Consider the following 18320-nt stretch of genomic DNA (forward strand, 5'->3'; position numbering starts at 1 on the left):
TGCATCACTGTTTTCCCCCTTCTTTGATTCTGTTATTTCACCTGTCAGAGACATCTATTTAAGTAACAGATGCTTGAAGTATTTGACGGGGTTTTTGTTTCTCTTTCCAGCATAAAACTCAAGTGATGACAGGCAGACAGTAAAAAGAGATTTGCCCCAAATGTGCTAGAGCCCCGCTTTTCCTCTTCCCTATCCCACTTGAAAATTAGCTTTAGTGTTATTACTTTGGCACGTGCTTTGATGGAAAAAAAAATATATCTCTCCCTGCCCAGGACCTGATCTTCCCTCTTTTTGAACAGACATTCTTTGGCAAGATTCTTCATCTGGTCAGGAAGAAATACTAGTGTCTAGGAGTATTGTTGAAGATGAGATCTGTCCATCATCTTGAACACAGAACTCTCAAACATTTTGAACGGTTGAGGAGGAATCCCTGAGACATCTGCTGTATTCCTGAAAGTCAAGCACAGCAGGTATGTCCTTAAATTAATTTGAAGAGTTTATCTTCAGAGTTGTCTGCATGTATCAAAAGCAAAGGTATTGAAGCATAGCAGTGCTTAAATTTGCTCTGTCTTGGTTCTGGGGTCACATATTCAGTAGAATGACTCAGTTATTTCAGGCAACTGCACTGAATTCCAGTATTGTAGATAACACCAAAATTCTGCTGGTACTATTTGTGAAATGAGCCTATGTCGTTTACCATAAGAGATGAACTCACTGCACTTTTCAGTTGTCATTTAGATGTATGACTTTTGGCTTTACTGTATCTTTGCCTGCACTACCAACATTTTATTGTAAAACTCACTTCAGCGACGCTCCTTATGGTCTATGATACCTCAAGATCAAGGTTTATAAATTCAGTCATGTCTAAGTGCCTGAAACATTTTGGAGCCTTCTAGCTTGTTCATACCATGCAGCTGAAGAGGGTTTTAGAGGTACCCCAAGGAGCAGCCGTCAGGAACCAGATGGAAAATTGCCCCATGTGTCTCTATTAAATAATCTCTCCATTTTCATACGGTAAGACAATTGTTGTTATATGGTATTAGCACCAAAACTTTCTTTACACTACTGTGGATGTAACCATATCGGCAGATGGTACCTGAAACATTGCGCTGACATTTAATTCTGCCCCTCAGACTGCAAGCCCTCTGTGGTAAAGCCTGTCCCTTATTATGTCAAAGCAGCAGCCAGTCACATGAGGTCCTGAGCTGGGATGAGGGCTTTGGATACTCTTATAAAACGGTGTAGTAAAGACCAGGTTGTTGAAACTGAAAAATACATTAAGCATCCAACTGAATTTCCTCATTGTTCCCTATTCTTACAAATAAAAACTTGGCACAGCAGCAGTGTATCTGCTTTTCTGAAGTTTTTGTCTTAAAGTCTTGGGATTAAAGTATAAGCAATGAAGGTTTACATGACTACAAAGAACATCTTTACTATATGTTTTCAGATCAACCATCCCCTGCCTGATTAAGTGTCAACACTGTAGCTGGACTGCAAGATGCTGAAATTCATTTCAGCCCCAATATGTTTAATGTTCATTTTCAGACATGAGCCTGTGGATAAAATCAGTTCAAAATCTGTAAGTCAGCATGGCAGAGATTTCAGGGCAGCCTACCTGTCTGGGCATTTAGCGAAGGAAAAGCCCTTTGAAGTCACAGACTGCCAATAAAAATGCAGCTGGCATTCAAACGTTAAATGGCTCCAGCACTGAGCTTTTACATTGCTGTTACTTAAGCAAAGGCTGAAAATTTTCAGAAAGTGCCTTTGAATACTAGTCCACAGTAAACTTGCATACCTACAGTGTGTCCAAACCCCATCACCCTCATTTCCTTGTCATGAAAAACAAATAGTGAGAAGCACTCCAGATAACTCACAATGCTGAGAAATATGAAAGCTGTGGGCTGCTGTCATGCCCGGGGGGAAGGATGGCAAGATCCTGCAGTGGTTCATGGTTCCCTCTCTGCAGGGCAGGACACCAGCTGAATGAAGAGTTCCAGGTCTGTCTGTGCCAAGGCTGGCCAGTCACTCAGCAATGCCCAGGTGAAACTCCTGCTGACATCTCAGAAGTAGGGACATGCATCTCACAGGCTGATACCAGGGCTATGTGAGTACTGTGTTTTCTTTTGCATTTTAGGTTGCCCGACCATTCCCTTTCTGCAGGGTGGTTCTGTGGAGGTGACATGGCGCAAAAAGTCAGGAGGGAGGTGAGCTCAGCTTCCCCTGGCCTGCAGTGGGAACTGGAAGAGTTGGTGTGCCCTGTCTCTGCTTTGACCCCTTGGTGGATGCAAGCTCTTTCCAGGGCCTTGTACAGCCCCCGGCACAATGATACAGGGGTTTGTGAGCTTACTGGCGCAGCTGGAATACAAAGACTTATGAATTAAGTTGGCATGGCTGCCTCTCAAGTAAAATGAAAAGTAGCCCTCAGCTTTCTGAATTCTGCATGTTTATTGGTTCTTGAACAAGAAAAAGATTTAAGGCAAACACATTAGATACCCTTCAAAACTTAGTTAATTTTGCCTTTCCACATGACAGAATGTGGTATGTCTATTCCTAATCCTGGAAGGACTTTAAATGCTGTTTTCTGGCTTGTAAAGATATTCTAGCAAATCTTGAGTAGCCTTCGTTTTCCTGTGGGCAAGTTCAAGGGTGGAAGATGGGGGGAGCAGGCAAGAGTGGGCACATAAAGCTGTTCCTTTGTTGTAACAGGATCATGGTATGGAAGTGGTTGACAACCACTGCATTTGGATTTTACAGGGAAATTCGAATTATCACACTAAAAAAGAACCCATTTTTATCATTCACGAGTCCTGAAATAACATGTCATGGGTGTAAGCACTGAGCTTTGCCTGTGCTTGGCCTCAGGTTAAGCTAATTTGGAGGAATGATAGATAAAATTTTATTGCTGGCATTTGTGTTTTTTTTTTTAAATGGCAGCTGTTAGCAGCTGCTTGCTGGTTTAGAGGGTTAGAAATAGCCCAAAGCAAAGCTAAACCAGTGAGTAGAGTTCAGGCAAAGCAGCAGTCGAAGATGCATGGGGCTTTGCCATTTCCTCACCGAGTAACCCCATACACGTGTAGGTGGGTTGTAGAGCCAGTATATTTGAGCAACCTGGTCTAGTGGAAGGTAACTGTGCCTATGGCAGGGGGGTTGGAACTGGATGGTCTTTAAGGCCCCTTGCAACCTAAACCAGTCTATGATTCTGTTTTCCAGATAATTTATGCTTTTATCCAACTATAGAACACATAATAAAAAACCCTCCTTAAAAATGTTTGCAGATGTTCTCTCTTGGTTTTTGGGGTGGTTTTTTTTCATTCTGGTTGCAAACTTCCTATATTTCCCATGTAGAGCAGAGTCTTGTCTTTGAGAAAGCAAGCACATTTTAAACGTTGCAGCAACCTCTGCACCTCACAAATGAGATCAGCTTCAACTTGGCACAATCATTTCATTCTGGTGGGGCACTTCTCTTTACCTTGTGTTAAAAGTTCACCTGATTAGGTTCTAGTTTTGAGTAGAATGAAGAAATAGAAAAAAAAACAAACATTGCTGTTTACAAATTGTATGCTTTGCTAGCCTGATAAAAACTTGCTGTTCTAAATAAATGCATCAAACATTCATTGGATTAGGAGTGTAGAAAAGCAAACGTGTTCAAATCTTAAACACATCATAATTTTAAGCGTCCACAAGTGTTTAAAAAGTGTTGGTAGGAATGAGCACATATATCCCTTCACTAGTTAAATATCATAACCTGTTTCTTTTCTAAACACATGCGCAAGGGAACAGAACACATCTAAAATGTTAAACACATTGACATGTTTACAATGTGTTGCAAGAAAGTGTTTAACTTCTTGTGCTCCAAAGCTAAACACTTTGGAATTAGAGGGTTTACTAATTCTGCATTTATTTAATATGACTATCACTTACTGACACTTATTGGATAAAGTTTGAATGGATTCAGAGAAGATTAAAAAAATTAATTGTTAGAGGGTGGAACACTTTGGCTTTGGAATCATAAGGGAAAAAGATGTGAGTTAATAGTCTACGGTGTTTTGTAGTTTATGTGTATGTCCCAGTGAGCAAATAATTAAAAAAAAAAAAAAAAAAAAAAAAAGACTCCAGATTTATGAACTGTCCCGTATCTGGTTCGTGTAACTAAGTACTGATCATTAGTTCAAATTAGAGGTCAAATTAGAATTCGTTTACAAGGTGCATTTAAAATAAACCTTTAAAAATAAAATCACGTTTTAAGTAAAATGCTATCTCATTGGCCTCCCAGATCACAAAATTAACCCTAGGGATCCTGGATCAGTAGAGTCGGCACAGCAGTATGGCAAGAGCAGTGTGGGGAGGTAACACTGATAACCTTTTCAGGTGGCATTTTTTAAAAGCATGCTGTTCTGGCCTAATTTTCTTTTTTGCAACCCAGTCTGAGCATTTATGTAGTTTAACTTCCAGTTATCATAGAACCAAATATAAACTCATTGCTTTTAGCTCAATCTGATTTGCATGGAAGTCGATGGGGGAAGCCAGACCTAAGCCCATTTGGTGAAGAGGCACTCTGCTGTTTCTGGTACAAGCCTCTTGGAACTCAGCACAATGCTCTGCAGGACGCTGTGGGCTGGTGATGTGTCAGACCTCAGATACAGGCCATAGGGTTCGGTTGTGCTGCAGGGCACCATGTGGTTACCTGCACATGCTCCAGATGTGAAGTGAACTAGCAAAATACCTGAGTGAAAGCATGGAGCTCTTACAAACCAACAGAAATTGAAACTCTCCAGAAATGTGGAGGGTAGCTGAAGGCAGCTTGAACAGCACTTCGCTGGAGCTTTAGGCGGCAAGTGCCCTATTAAGGGAAACCAACGGTCTTATCACTGACTTTCCTTCTCATCTTTTTCGTAGTTTTAACTTAACTTGGGCAGAGAAGGCTATTATTCTGTATAGTATACATTTGTGAAGTAGTGCATTCCATAGTATCCCTCCTCCCAGCATGTGAATGATGTATTTTAAATGGAGATTATGAAAACAAAAGTGAAAAATCAGTGTAACTGATCTAAGATGAAGAGCTGCATTTGGGGAGTTAAGGCTACATTTAAAGTGAGTGATGGATGCTCTTACATGAGGAGTCCAGCCATAGTGCCTGGTTTTCTTCCCATACATGTAGTGTGTATCCTTGGTAAGACACAAGATAACTGTAGGTCTAAGAGAAAAATCTCAGGATTCTAAAAGAATACCTGAGGTGAAAAGCCATGGGTTCCAAAGGCAGCAGAAAGCAACGGGCATCAGAATAAGCATAGCGTGGTGAGTGGTTGTTGACGAAGTGACAGTACCAGAGGAGCTCTTCATAGGAGCAACGGGCATTGTTGCAGGAAAAAGGACTCTCATCTGAGTGTAAAGGAAAATTTTAAATTTTCTGTTGGATACAGGTGCATGAGACAGGATTGCACTTGTGTAGTCCAAGAAGAAAGCAACAGGACTTTTTGTTAAAAGGAAAACCAGTCTCGCATGGCAGTCCTGGTCAGGCAATGAAATCTGGAGTTTCTTTTCAAACAACTTTGAAAACTGCAATTTGCAAAAAGAGAGACAGGGGAACATTTTACTTGTTGAAAGTGTGTCCAGGCTTTTGTTTCATAGAGAGGGTGCCATCAGTGCAGTGGTAGGGAATATGATTTTCTACTGTGCTGGCCACTGAGATACTAAGGTAACAGATAGGTGAAGGTTTCCTTTATAAAAGAGAGAACACCGAGGTATACTTGATGATAATATGACCTGGATATTTAAGAGAAGGGCAATATCTGTGATAAACATGTACCTAAATTAGCTGTGAATGCCTCCAGGGCAGTGCTGGTGTAGAGGTTGCACCTTATAAATGTTGTGGTTACAACTGGAGGCTAGGTGTGTATGAGTCACTAGAAAAAATGACAGCCAAAGTGCTCCCATAGATAATGTTTGCTTTTACAGCTTCCTGTCACCTCTTTCCTTCATGGAGATATGAGTTTTTTTCCATCTGCATAGGCATAATTTGCACACTGACTGACAAGTCAGGAAGAGTTTTGGTGCCACAGATTTGTGTTATATAAGCACTACACACATATAGAAGCAAATATCTGCTACTTCTTGTTCAACTTCAGATTAAATAAGTTCTGATGTTGCACCTGCAGAGGATGTGACTTACAAATTTTTAGTGCAGTCAAATTTGTAGCAGACTGTGGGCCACATAGCATGCTACTGGACCCTGTTAGAGACTGAAGAGAGAAATCTTACCTGTTGATGAAATTTTGCTTAAAGGCAGCAGGACAGAGATTCCTAAGGTGTTACAGGAAAATGTATAGGAAGGGACACATAAAGGTTATTTAGGGATTGGAAAACCTCAGAGAAAGGCCAGAAATTATTTTTACTAGCCTCAACTAACAGTCACTTTGAGGAAGTTGTTTAGGTCTGTCTCTGGTGCCAGAAATACAGACCAAGTTAAGTGGCCTGTGTTGATGGTATAGGAAAAACTGGTTGCTGAAGCAAAATAGGTGAGTTGGTTTGCCTTGGCTAGGAGTTTAAAGCCACCCACCCTTGTCCTATCACTACATGCCCTTGTAAATAATTTTTTAAATAAAATAAATTTTGGAGTTTTTAAAGATAAGGCCAAGAAATGCCTTTTGCAGTCTGGGAGTAAGAAAGTTCCTTCAAATCTTTGAGTGAATTCCCGTCCTTCTTTTCCTAGACTTCAGTCATTGCTTTTGAGTGTCTGTCACCCTTTTGATCAGTCAAACAATCCAGATAATTTGGTAAAACTGTCATGTTTTCATCATAATTTCTTTACAGTATGTGTTTTCTGTTGCCCACATATTGTAGCAGCACAGAATTTATATTTACAACTGGTTTATTGATGACAATTTGAATATCATCCATGTTAGTACAGATTCCTGTTGAATCAGTCAGTGGCAGGTCCTCATCAACACCTTTCTGAAATCTGTTATCTTGGGCACAGCTATTTACCATGTAGCCCACTGTCATGCGCGGTGCTAATTAGAATATTTGTGATACTGATTCAAATGCTTTGCAAAAGTTTATAGGTATTTTTGGCTAGAATTTTCTTTTTTATCAATCATGCTCATAATGCTAATGAACAATGAAAACAGACTTCCTGTACAGGCTTTATTTATCTGTTTTATCTAGGTCTGCTATCCTGCTTGTTTCATACCAGCACCATATTAGTTTTCCTGATCTGGAACATTCTCAGTATTGCAAAATCCAGTCCACTTTTAAAAGGTGCAGTTTGTTCGGGACAGCAGATTTGAAAAAAAATTCTCTATCTGATGTTTAATTTTGGGTTTTGCTATCATAGGGCCATGTCCCTCACCTACCTGATAAACCCCATGCTTGGTTAGCCACCTACCTGAGCAGTATTTTATCATGCCCGTAGGTATATCATCCTTCTTTCTTCTTTTCAAGTACTAAAACAGGAAAACCAACAAATACTTCTGCTTTTTTACCAGTATCAACACACCTACTTTTTCCTTCACATAAAGGACAAGGACATGCTAAGACTAATTTCTGTTTCTAAGGGAAAAAAGCCCACCTTTTTCTTTCCCCCTGAAATCTCTGTCCTACTTTTCTCCTGAAGTCTTTGTTTTCTCTTATGTAATTTAAATTTCATAACTTTGAATTGTTATCAATTACTATCTATTGTTCCTTAATATTATTTATCGTCTGCATATTTTTATTTAATTACCTTTGGTTTACTGTTGACTTGATGGTAAGATTTGGCATCTTTTTGGTTGAAGCTGTTCTCTCTCCAACGTGGCTCTCAGGATGTTTAGTAAGCTCTAGCTGAAGCAGTCTCAAACTCCTTTCGACATTGATTTAAATAGAAGCAAGACTGGACTCAGCTGTGGCTCTCTAGGTTTACCCTTATGATTGTTTTATTTCTGAGCACAGCAGTGGCACATTTCCCATCACTGCCCATTCCCAAGGGATGAGAGAGAAGCAGAAAAGGACAAAGCAGGATATGAAGGGGAGACATAGGAAACCTGAGCTCACTTCCTTGCTCTGCTTCAGGCATCCTATGATATGTGGGCAAGTAACATTGACCCTCTGTGCCTTCCTTCCTGCAGGATGGAAATAACACTACTGTGTTGCCTCCAGGGGGACATTGTGAGAAGAAATCTTTAATTACTTTTAAGTGCTTTGAAAACACCGTGATGGGGAACAGGTAAACAAAACATCCAAAGGAGCCATTTCTATGCTTCTCTCCCATCCTGACTTGGTGACATGCATAAAATCAAATGTCTTTTGACCCTGGTGGCTGTGTGTGGAAGGCAATGGGTGGGAGTTTCAGTGCTGCCTTCATTCTGTGGCCTCTCCAGGGACCTTGCCTTGTCTTTGGAGGCAGTCCTCTGGGGCTGGTTATCGTTTGTTCCCTGAAAGCTTCTGGCCGGTGTCTTCTTCAGGGGGATGCAAGTTGTCTGCTTTTTCCACCCCTGTATTTTTTTGTGTTCCATTTCTGTTTTCCTAATGCCGTGTCTTCTTAGGCTTTTTATTTTTCCATGTCTCCAGCATTACCTTTTCTCACCCAGCTGCTGATCCTCTCCCACATGTTTCTTATGAAGGAGACAAAGCATGTTTGTTCGTGTGACTAGTCACCACTTAATGCCTTGAGCAACAGCTCTGCTGTGCTGCTGCGGCTTTACCGCAGTGTAGCCCTCCTTAGCTGCAAGATGCTGACTCTCCTCACGTGTGTATGTGCAGGCAGGCACTGTTTCCAGAGCCATTTACATTACACGAGTTTGTTTGCACACATATGGGTTGCACTTCTGTGCCAGAGATGGTGTGTGTTACCAGCAGGCTTGTCCAGTGGTAATGAGCTTGGGGCCACGATGAACCGATCAGAACCGTTCAAAATAACATTCTTTCTGGTGTGTTGGGGAGGAGGTTTAAATCAAGGGGAGTTCACTATGCAGTTCCCCAAATATATATATGTCAGCATGGCTGTGTGCAGGTGAAGCTGACGTTGCTTCTGGGTACCCTTTATTATCAAACCCACAGCACTAGAGGTTAGGTAACTAGCTTTGCTTTTGTCACTTCCTTAATCACTCTTTTACCCATACACATTACTTGGGTGTTTTTTGGCTTTAAAACATTTATGGTCCTCTCTGGACTAAGTGCCTTTCCACTCCATTTATGTCACAGCAGGACACTTCATAATCTCAAGTTACATATTTCTCTCTGCTACACCAGTGGTGTGGGTGTGATTTACACTCATCCACCAATTTACAGCAATTCTTTTATTGGCATGGATTCAGTTCTCAGCTAGTCAGCGCATCAGTTTCAAGCACAATTGCAAAGCATTTGCATGGAGATAAGGAACCAACGATGGGACATTATTTCAGTAGCCCGTTATTGTGAATATAATGTCATACAGTGTATAAAAGATATCACACTTTTTCTTACCAGAGAGTAAAGACATAAATTGTATACAAAATACTCTCAACATAAATTCCTTTTTAACTGCTCATCTCACTCTTACACAACCTCGGGTAACCTGACCTTCTTAATTGCCATATTTACAGTAGAAATTTGATACTGGACCGATTGCAAATGTATTTCTAATGGATTTTCCCCAGAGATATTTCAATGAAGTCTGGTGAGAACCTTTTCATTGCTCTTTGTATTACTTGTAAAAATGTTCTCCTTAGAAGCAGTCAGTTTTAACAAATGATCATCCCTTTGCCTTTCTTTGCCTTTGATTTCTTTGCTGGACTTTGTGGTTTGGGGAATTTCTTGTCATAATAATGGTATAAGGAGTTTGTTCCAGGAGACTTCTGTTATTTTGAAAAAGTGACCCTCAATTCAAACTTCCCATAGTTAATGCGCCTTCAACTCAGGACGCTTTTAAGATGACAGTCAATCAGCCTGAATAAATAAGTAAAGTAAAATTGATTAAACAGTGGAGGGGAAAAAAGGGATATCTGCAATTCTGAAGTACGTTATGCCTCAAAACCCCTGAACTCTGTGGATGCGAACGCCAGCTCTGCCTGTCTGTGTTAGCTGTTGCACTGGTTCAGCTGGCAGCTGTGATACAGGGCAGAGCCCCAGTCCAAGTCAAGGACAATCATTGGGGCAAATCATAATTCTGGGAAGATTTTGCCTGAGGGTGTTGACAGATTTGACACCACAGCCAAAAAGAGAGGATGGGGACTTATCAAAAACACGGTAACAATCAGCGGCAGTGGGATAAGATTTGGACTTCAAGGAGGGTGGAAAGAACCCAAAAGAGACCAGATAGGGAAAGCTTTGTGGCACCTACTGGAAAATAAAAAGAATGGGAATATGAAGTGGAAAGCTATAGGAAACTTTAGAAACCAAAGAGTGAGACAGCAGAAAGCTGTGGATCTTGGGTGGGAGAAGTCATGGTTTCTGAGGGAAGGGACAACTGTGATTCCAAAGCAGTGGAAGGGAAGGAAATTAAACTCATTTGGAGATGAGCTGGTAGACCCCAAGGAGGGGAATAACAGCATTAAGACACTGTTCTTCCCCCTTTGAGGATAAGAGGTTGAGTTTATTCTTATCAACCTGAGTGAAGAAGTTTTCCACTACTGGAAGCTCTGCGAGAACCTTGTGGTCTGACACCAAAAAGGGTCAAAGCCGTACGGAGAGAAGGAGGCTTTTGGTACCAGAAAGCAGCGAGGCACCTAGATAATGTCTAACTATTATAGACTAAGCCTATGTGGAGCCAAATTCTGCTCTCAGCTTGCCTAGTAAAACTACAAAATTTACCGGTTTCCCTGATAGAATTCCCACAGACTCACATGAGCAGCATAACTTGTGTCGCTGAGACCAGGGTTTGGCTCCAGTGCCAGAAGCTCAGCTCGTACTGAACCTCCAGCGCAGAGAAATTAATTTAGCTGAGTTGCATACAGCTTCTAAACAGGGTATAAATAGAGTGAGAATTACAAAAATTACTTGATATATTCAGCTATGGATAGGCATGTGCTTTTTTGTAATAACTTTTTTCACAGTGTTATTACTGACATATGTGTGAATCCAGCTATATTAATTTATTCTTTATATTTCTTTTCTCCTAGAAAGATCCACAACCCATTTTTGTTTAAAATCCTATTATGTTTCTAATAGGCTCTCTTTTTTTAATCTCAGTCCACATCATTCATTTCAATCCCAAAGAAGTCTTAACTGAGACACTGTTGTGAGGTTAAACAATGTGAGAACTGGAGCCAAATAAAAATCATTACATTTGGAAACATTAAACCACAGAAAATGTTATTGTTAATAATGTAGTTATTAAAGTATTTGAAAGGTAAATAATTAAACCACTTTGATTGCTCTGATATTAAGATTAATACATATTCTTTGTTTTACAATATAAAGCCCAGTAGAATCAGACATGCATTTCTCAAAACAAATGTATCTTTTTCTTCAGTGTAACTCAATGAAGTATGTGCTATGAAACGTGCACGCACTTTTTCACCTTTCAGAGTTGCTGGAGAAGAGAATGGCTCTTTAACATCAAGCATAATTACACACCAATCATAACTCTCTTCCACCAAATAGGACAGTCCTGTAATGAAAGTTTCTTCAAATTTTTTAAGGCGGCTAGAGGGATTCCTTTGAGATGCTGGGATGAAGCCCACAGCTCAATTATGTCCATGAATTATATTTCCCTAACTTCCAATTTTTGTTTAAGTTGTTTCAAAAATAAAAGCCCAACCCTAAAAAGTGCAAAGTGTTTGCTGGAAATGTGCGGAGCACCCTCAGCCCTCTCTGGGCTGCGCTGCTCACAAGCTCAGCGTGGATTCAGAAACTTGGCACTGTGCGGTAACTGGCTATTTAAATAACAAAAGTCTGTGTTGTGTACAAACTGCACTGAGATATTCTTTAACCATAATAATGCGTTAAAATTTCCTTTGCATGTCTGTAAATTAAAACTACGCATCTCTTAGTAAAACTTAAAGGAAGACAGATCTATTATCCCTTGGATTTTATTAATCTTTATGTGAATTGTAGGACAATTAACAAATAAAATGCCAGGATAGGGGAAGAAAATGTTGGGATATTTTTTAAGTGAAAAGGAAATAAGATACTTGCATAAAGATCTGTATCTGCTAATCAGATTGCTGGCTGCTTAAGATCTAATTTAGTGTTGCTTTCACTGCAGTGTTTACTAGAAAGTCATTAAGAAATCCACTCAATGTCTTTGATTAAAAGCAGCAAAACAGACACCAGCAGCAAACTTTCTTCTTTATTTCAATGACTTCAGTGGAAAAAATACAGGTTCACTGAACAGGGTGAAATTACCAGAGTCCAGGATTTTTCCACTGCCTTTCCCCCTCCTTTCAACTAGGGGTTATGATCATAGTTTCGATTTTCTGCAGTCTTAGATTAATGGATAATCTTGGCTCACCTAGGACTATATGCTGGGTATTTCCTTCCCTGCTGACCATGTCATCTGGTGTGTTTGTGCAGTCCTGCTGTGACTTGCTCACATGCTGGATAAACAAAACTTTTTTTTCTCATTTTCTTCCTTTGCTCTCATGTCCCGCGTTCTCCTTGTTTTTGAATGGTCCCTTTAACTATACTATAGTTCTATAATGGATCTATACATACTGTCATAAAGCTTGGTATTGGATTATAACGTTGTCACATGATAAGTGTCTTGCTCTGACAATATTACATTTTCCCACCCATATTCCTAAGAAATTCGGCAGGCAAGCAAGTGGTTCATGACAGTGGATCTTGTTCATGAGCATCTTCCCCCTGAGAATATGTAATAGTTTGGTAGAAAGTTAGGAGAAATGAGCTCCTAAACACAAGACCAAACCAAACCCCAAAAAACCATAGGAGTGGAAAACTCCTTGGACCATTGCCATTTTCGAAAGGAAGAATATGGGTCAGTGTTCATGCTTCAGGATAGATTGGATAGAAGCTGTGTGTTAGGAGGAAGTATGCTTATAAAGGATTTTCCATAGTTATAAGCTAAGCATAGAAAATAAAGTTATTCTACCCTACAGCAATATAAATTCAGCTGCTTGAAGAAACTCTAAACCTGTGACACTGGTCATGCAAGTTGCCTTGTCATGTTCTGTCTTTCTAAATGATTAAAAAATGCCAAAGAAGGAGAGATTGTCAGGTTATTTAGAGTAAAGTCATTATCATAGCAATTTTTTCCCCTTGCTCCCGAGGCTCCTTCCTGTCTCTGAGTTAATAATAATGTTTTTAAATTGAAGGAACTGTGACAGATGGCTGCTACGTACCGTTGTGCGTGCTCATACCTGGATGCGTGTGCATACATACATACACTTGTGGTCCTTTTGAACCACGTAAGAAAATGTGATTTTTGCATTGCGTGTGTTACTTGGGTAAGAAACACAAAACCCAGCTAGTGTCAGCTGAGCGTTATTTTTACAGCTATATCGTATCAACGGTGAATGCCATTAACAGGGAAGGTGTCAGTTCAGGAACCTGAAGACTATACATTTTGTGTGCAGCAAAAAGACAGTATAAGGGCCAGAAAACATAGCTGTCCCATGCTGACTCATTGCTTGTTTTAACTCTCTTTAGGGACTTATTGAGAGCAGAGCCTGACAAATTTCTTCCGTTTCAAGCTACGCCACGTGTGCTTTTGTGGTGCATCCATCAGCAAAGATGTTACAAAGAGGTAGGTTTTGTAGTGCCTGGAAATAACCAGCAAGGAATGGAGTAAAGCTATGCTAAAAAACTGCTGCATGGGGGTGTCCAGTAGCTTGCGAAAGACTTCGGTCACATCTGGACAAGCAAGACAGATTTTGTGACATTAACTGGGAAGCAGGTGATTCCCCTTCCAGTCCCCCCAGCTCCTTGGTGTTGGTGGAGCTTCTTGGTTTGAGCGTAATGGTGATGAGAGAACAGAAAAGTGCATTAATTAGGGTGAAAGAGCAGGATCTCTAGCCTTGCCTGAGAGCTGTAGTTTCTCAGCAGTTTGATGGCTAGAGTGGTGATTTTAAACTTCAGGGCTGAATTTTTGGCTGTGTTTCAAGTTTTAGAAAAACAGTGATTTTTATTTGGAAACCACTTGACAGAGTTGTCCCAACTCTGAATGGCTCTCCCTTGTCCCCAAGAACCCTTTTTCCCCTAGGATAATCTCACCAATTACATTTTAATTTAAACTTGAAGTCTGACCTTTCAATGGTAAAGTCAAGCGCTGACATGCAATCAGAAATGCTGTGTTTTGCAGCAAAAGGCCTTATAAATATTTGTATTTATTAGTTGTTCTTTTTGTATGTAAAATTAATATGAAATATAATTTTATTAATTACAGTTTCAGGTGACAAAATCTGTTCCCAAGATTTGTATTACCCTTCTAATCCATATGTGTAAAGCAGGTGCCTGAGCTTAAGTCCAGAGAGGTCCCAGAAGACATGTTCTTTGATCTTACATCATTGCAAGGTATACAGATCTCAATTTTCAGATTATTTACAGTGTTTTCTTTATTGAATACTGTTCCTCATATTGCTCACTAAATCAGGTCTTTGACTGAGTTTATGATTTTGTTTAAGACACATTTATGTTTTATTTATGTGATTTTTTTTCCGTATTGTTTTAGCAATTTTGATGTTGACATTATGGAAGTCAGAGACAGAAACAGTCCCAGCAGATTCTGTCAATCCTGCACGGTCTGTTTTATGCTCTTCAATCCAGACCTACCAAACACATATGTGGGTAATCTCAGTTCAGAGCAGAAATCAGCACACCTATAGCGTATGACAAAATTCTCGTCACTGATGGGAGTTACTTTCTGCTCCTACTTACTGTTGTAGTACCAAAATATTTTTACAACATTTAGTAGGAATATTTTCTGAGTGAGATGAGCAGATGCAATTATGTTCATTCAAAGCTATTAAAAAACCTGTCCTTCATAAAATAAAAGCTACATTAAAAAAAAAAAAAAAACAAAAACTAAACCAAGGCAAAAAAGGTATTTTTATAAGCTTTTGGGTTTTTTTTCAAGCTGCTTTCTTTACAAGTCTTGGAAAATCAATTTCTACACAAGATTTTAATCTTAAAAATAACTCTCTGACTTCACTTTGACAGAAACATCCTCTAATGTGAACCAGGCTTCTTCAGGAAGGAAAGGAGTGTTTTGGAAAAAAAATGCTTCCTGGAAAAAGCTAATCAGTATAAAAGGGAAATGTCAGCAGCATCTGTGTAAATTTTGAGGAAAAATTGAAGCAATCCAAGTGTGTGAGATATTTTTCAGCAACAGGAAAGCACATTATTTTCCTCAGCCATGTACACTGTACTTCTTGCCTCTCCCATGGGGAAGCTTTTTTGGATTTTTTTAAAAAATAGGAAAGAGTAAGTTGTAAACTGAAAATATACGTACATGACAGGCTTCTTTGTCTTTGCTCTTCAGTTAACTTTACTGATCTTAATCAGTGAAGTAACTACGTCTGTGTTACAGACCCCGTGTTCCCTCAGCGTACGTGTAACCCTATAGCTTTGTTTTGCCTTCTCCTCTGAGGGACCTGCAGGATGGTGAGCCGCAGCGGATATGGCGACTGCAGGTTTGCTGTGCACACAGGCATGGCTGTCATCGTGGCGGGCTCTCCGCCTGAGCTGCAGCCGCAGGAGGTCTCTCTTTGATCCTCATGGCTGGGGAGGAGGAGGAGGAGAGGCCAGCAGGGCCAGGGGATAGTGGTGAAACCCTGGTGGGGCAGCGGACATGTTAGGTGCTCCCTGAGGGGTGGGAACACCTTTGCTGCACTGGGACCTCCTTCACCTGGTGTGAAAAGTCTGCTGTGGAGAACAGGGAGAAGCCAAGGGGGTGAGAAAGATGAAATAAAAAGGAGACTCTCGGAGTCTCAGCATCACTGACGTTGGATTGGCCATGAGCTCTGGAAAATCCAGAGGTAACAAGCCCTACTGTGGTGAAGTGACTCCCTTCCAGCTCTGGCCTGGTGTGCAATCCTGAGGAAGTCACTTTACCTCCAGATCTCGGCCGCTTCTCCCGCCGCTCTGCTCAGCTGCTGCCTGCTCCGGGTGCAGACCCTGCAGGATCGGGGCAGTCGCTCCCCACGGACATGGGGCACATTGCAAAGCTGGTTCTGCTCTGCTGGTGTATGGTCGCACTCGAACTTGGAAACAAATTTGTGCTTTAAAAAAGTGCTTCAAATATGTATTTTAGAAATCCAAAGGGTGTAGCCAGTGGTCTTTCTGAGTGCTCCTGAGCTTGTGTCTGAAAGGGTTCGGTATTGAACTCTGCTGCTCTGGTTGTGCTTTATTTTTTATCGTCTAATGCTGCTCTCTTAGGCAGGAACTGAAAATTACCCAAAGACATATTTTTTTTAAGGAACACCATAATCATGTAATTCTAGTTTCTATCACACCCTTGGAGAGACGTTTTCTGACCTCACTCCCACCCTGGCAGGCAGGAAGGGTTTGTTCTGGCTTTGTAAGCCGAAGCAGGCAGACCAGGACAGAGATGGAAACTGCAACCATTTGTTATACAGAATACAGTTATTTTGGTGTCTTGCCAGTAACACTAGAGTACCAACAGATGTTGCACAGGTGATCAGAGCCTACGCAGGTAAACAGAAGGAAACTATGTGGGTTATGATATGGCTGGAGTTTCAAGCCTTCGGTTAAATTGCTAGAACCCTAGATAACATCCACCCGCCTGAATATACTTCGCCTTTGCTGTTTTCTTGGGTTGAAAATAGCTTCCTGAGGGAGATGCTTGTAATGTTGGTAGAGGGAGGCAGATTATTTATTTTTTTTTTAAATAACTCAAAGAAAATATTGTCATTTTTCTGAAAGAACAACAGTGACCAGTAGAAACACGTTATTGCTGGCTTCCAGATTTGGAAAGCCAGACTATATTGTACATCACTTCTGATGTGCAGAATGTTATCTTTGACTGTAAAAAGGCAGGGCTATGCCCAGGTAGAGACCACGGCTGGCTTTGGAGGGCAGACGTGAGCCTGAGGAGACGGGGCAGCCTAGGCTGTAAGGCCGGGCTGCTTCCCCAGGCTTGTGTTTCCTTGGTAAGGTTACTGCCTGGTTCTCTGCTGTGGGCCAGCCGTGCTACATACCATGATTGATCAGATCACTTAACCAAAATGGACATGTTCACATTTTCTTTTATCATTTTATTTATGTTTATTAAGAAATAATAAGTGGCAAACCCTGCTGCCAGATCAGAAAGTGCTGTAGCTAAAGCTGCAGAGCGGGCATAAGGCCAGGGTCTTTGCCAGGGTCTTTGCCACTGGGTGCACGACAGGGCTTCCCACTCACCCCTGCTCCCTCTGCAGCTGTGCATCCGCTCCACAGTGCAAGCCTCGAATTCAGGAGATTTTTCAGGGCTACTGTTAATTCCACTGGGAAACGGCACAAATGTTCTGCAGAAAATCACATGGTAGGGAACTGCTGAGTTTTACACATAGACTTCAATGAGGTCTTTCATATGACTGGAAAACCAGAATCTGATCCTACGCTTTACTTTCTCTTGGATGTAACCTAAGAGGAAAAGTGGGAGACCGAACATTACTTTTTGGGAATTGGCCCTGCGCCTTTGACTTTATTCCAGAGCGGAAGTAGCAATGTTTGCAGCTCCCACGTTACCGGTGTGTATATCATTCTAGACAACAACTTCTTTGTTTAAAGATGCTCTTAGATGTGGGATTGAGTGTACTGAGTGCCCTGATGTTTAGCCTTGGTTTTTTACCGATATACCTGCAGGTCTTTCATGGCTGTAATCTTGTGTTGATGCATATGTTTCTGGTCTACAGGCAGTCTTTCACAGCATCGTTAACTGCAGTATGCTCTTTAACAGAGAGCCATGGGAAACACCTGCCTTCTACAGTTGCCAAGTTTTTTTTATATGTAATCTTCATTGCGTTGTGCTTATCTTTTATATATACATACATGCATATATACATATACATAAATAAATACATGTATGTATATACACCCACATAAATATTTCTGTATAAAGATATGCTGGCAGCTGTCATGAAATACTAACAGTGCATCAGTGAATATCTTTCATGTCCCTACTCTCAGCAATTTCATACTGTGAATTTATATAAACTTATTGATTTCAATGATGATTTTTTTAAAATCGGCACACATTTTAATAATCAGCAAGAGATTAATGAACGAGTGCCTACATTCCTCTATAGTGTATGTGCATTTAGTTCTATTTTTAGGTATAATTTAAAAGCATTTTAAATTACTCATTCTTTTTTTTTAATTAAGGAGCCAGAGCTTTTTTCTTCCATGATGCAGAATCTGGCTATGTATTTATTGGGGTAAGAGAAAAAGTTAAACAATGGCAAATG

General features: G+C 40.5%; 1 long non-coding RNA gene across 3 annotated transcripts in view; it reads left to right on the forward strand.

The window, feature by feature from the left end:
- Window positions 1–18320, forward strand: part of LOC308072035 — a 120474-nt gene continuing 102154 nt past the window's right edge. For all 3 annotated transcript variants that reach the window (XR_013931461.1, XR_013931462.1, XR_013931463.1), the window contains exon 1: window positions 1–18320. This exon is cut by the window's right edge. This is a non-coding gene — a long non-coding RNA (uncharacterized lncRNA).

The sequence above is a fragment of the Falco punctatus genome, assembly GCF_963210335.1.
Source record: "Falco punctatus genome assembly, chromosome: 12".
NCBI classification, from domain to species: domain Eukaryota; kingdom Metazoa; phylum Chordata; class Aves; order Falconiformes; family Falconidae; genus Falco; species Falco punctatus.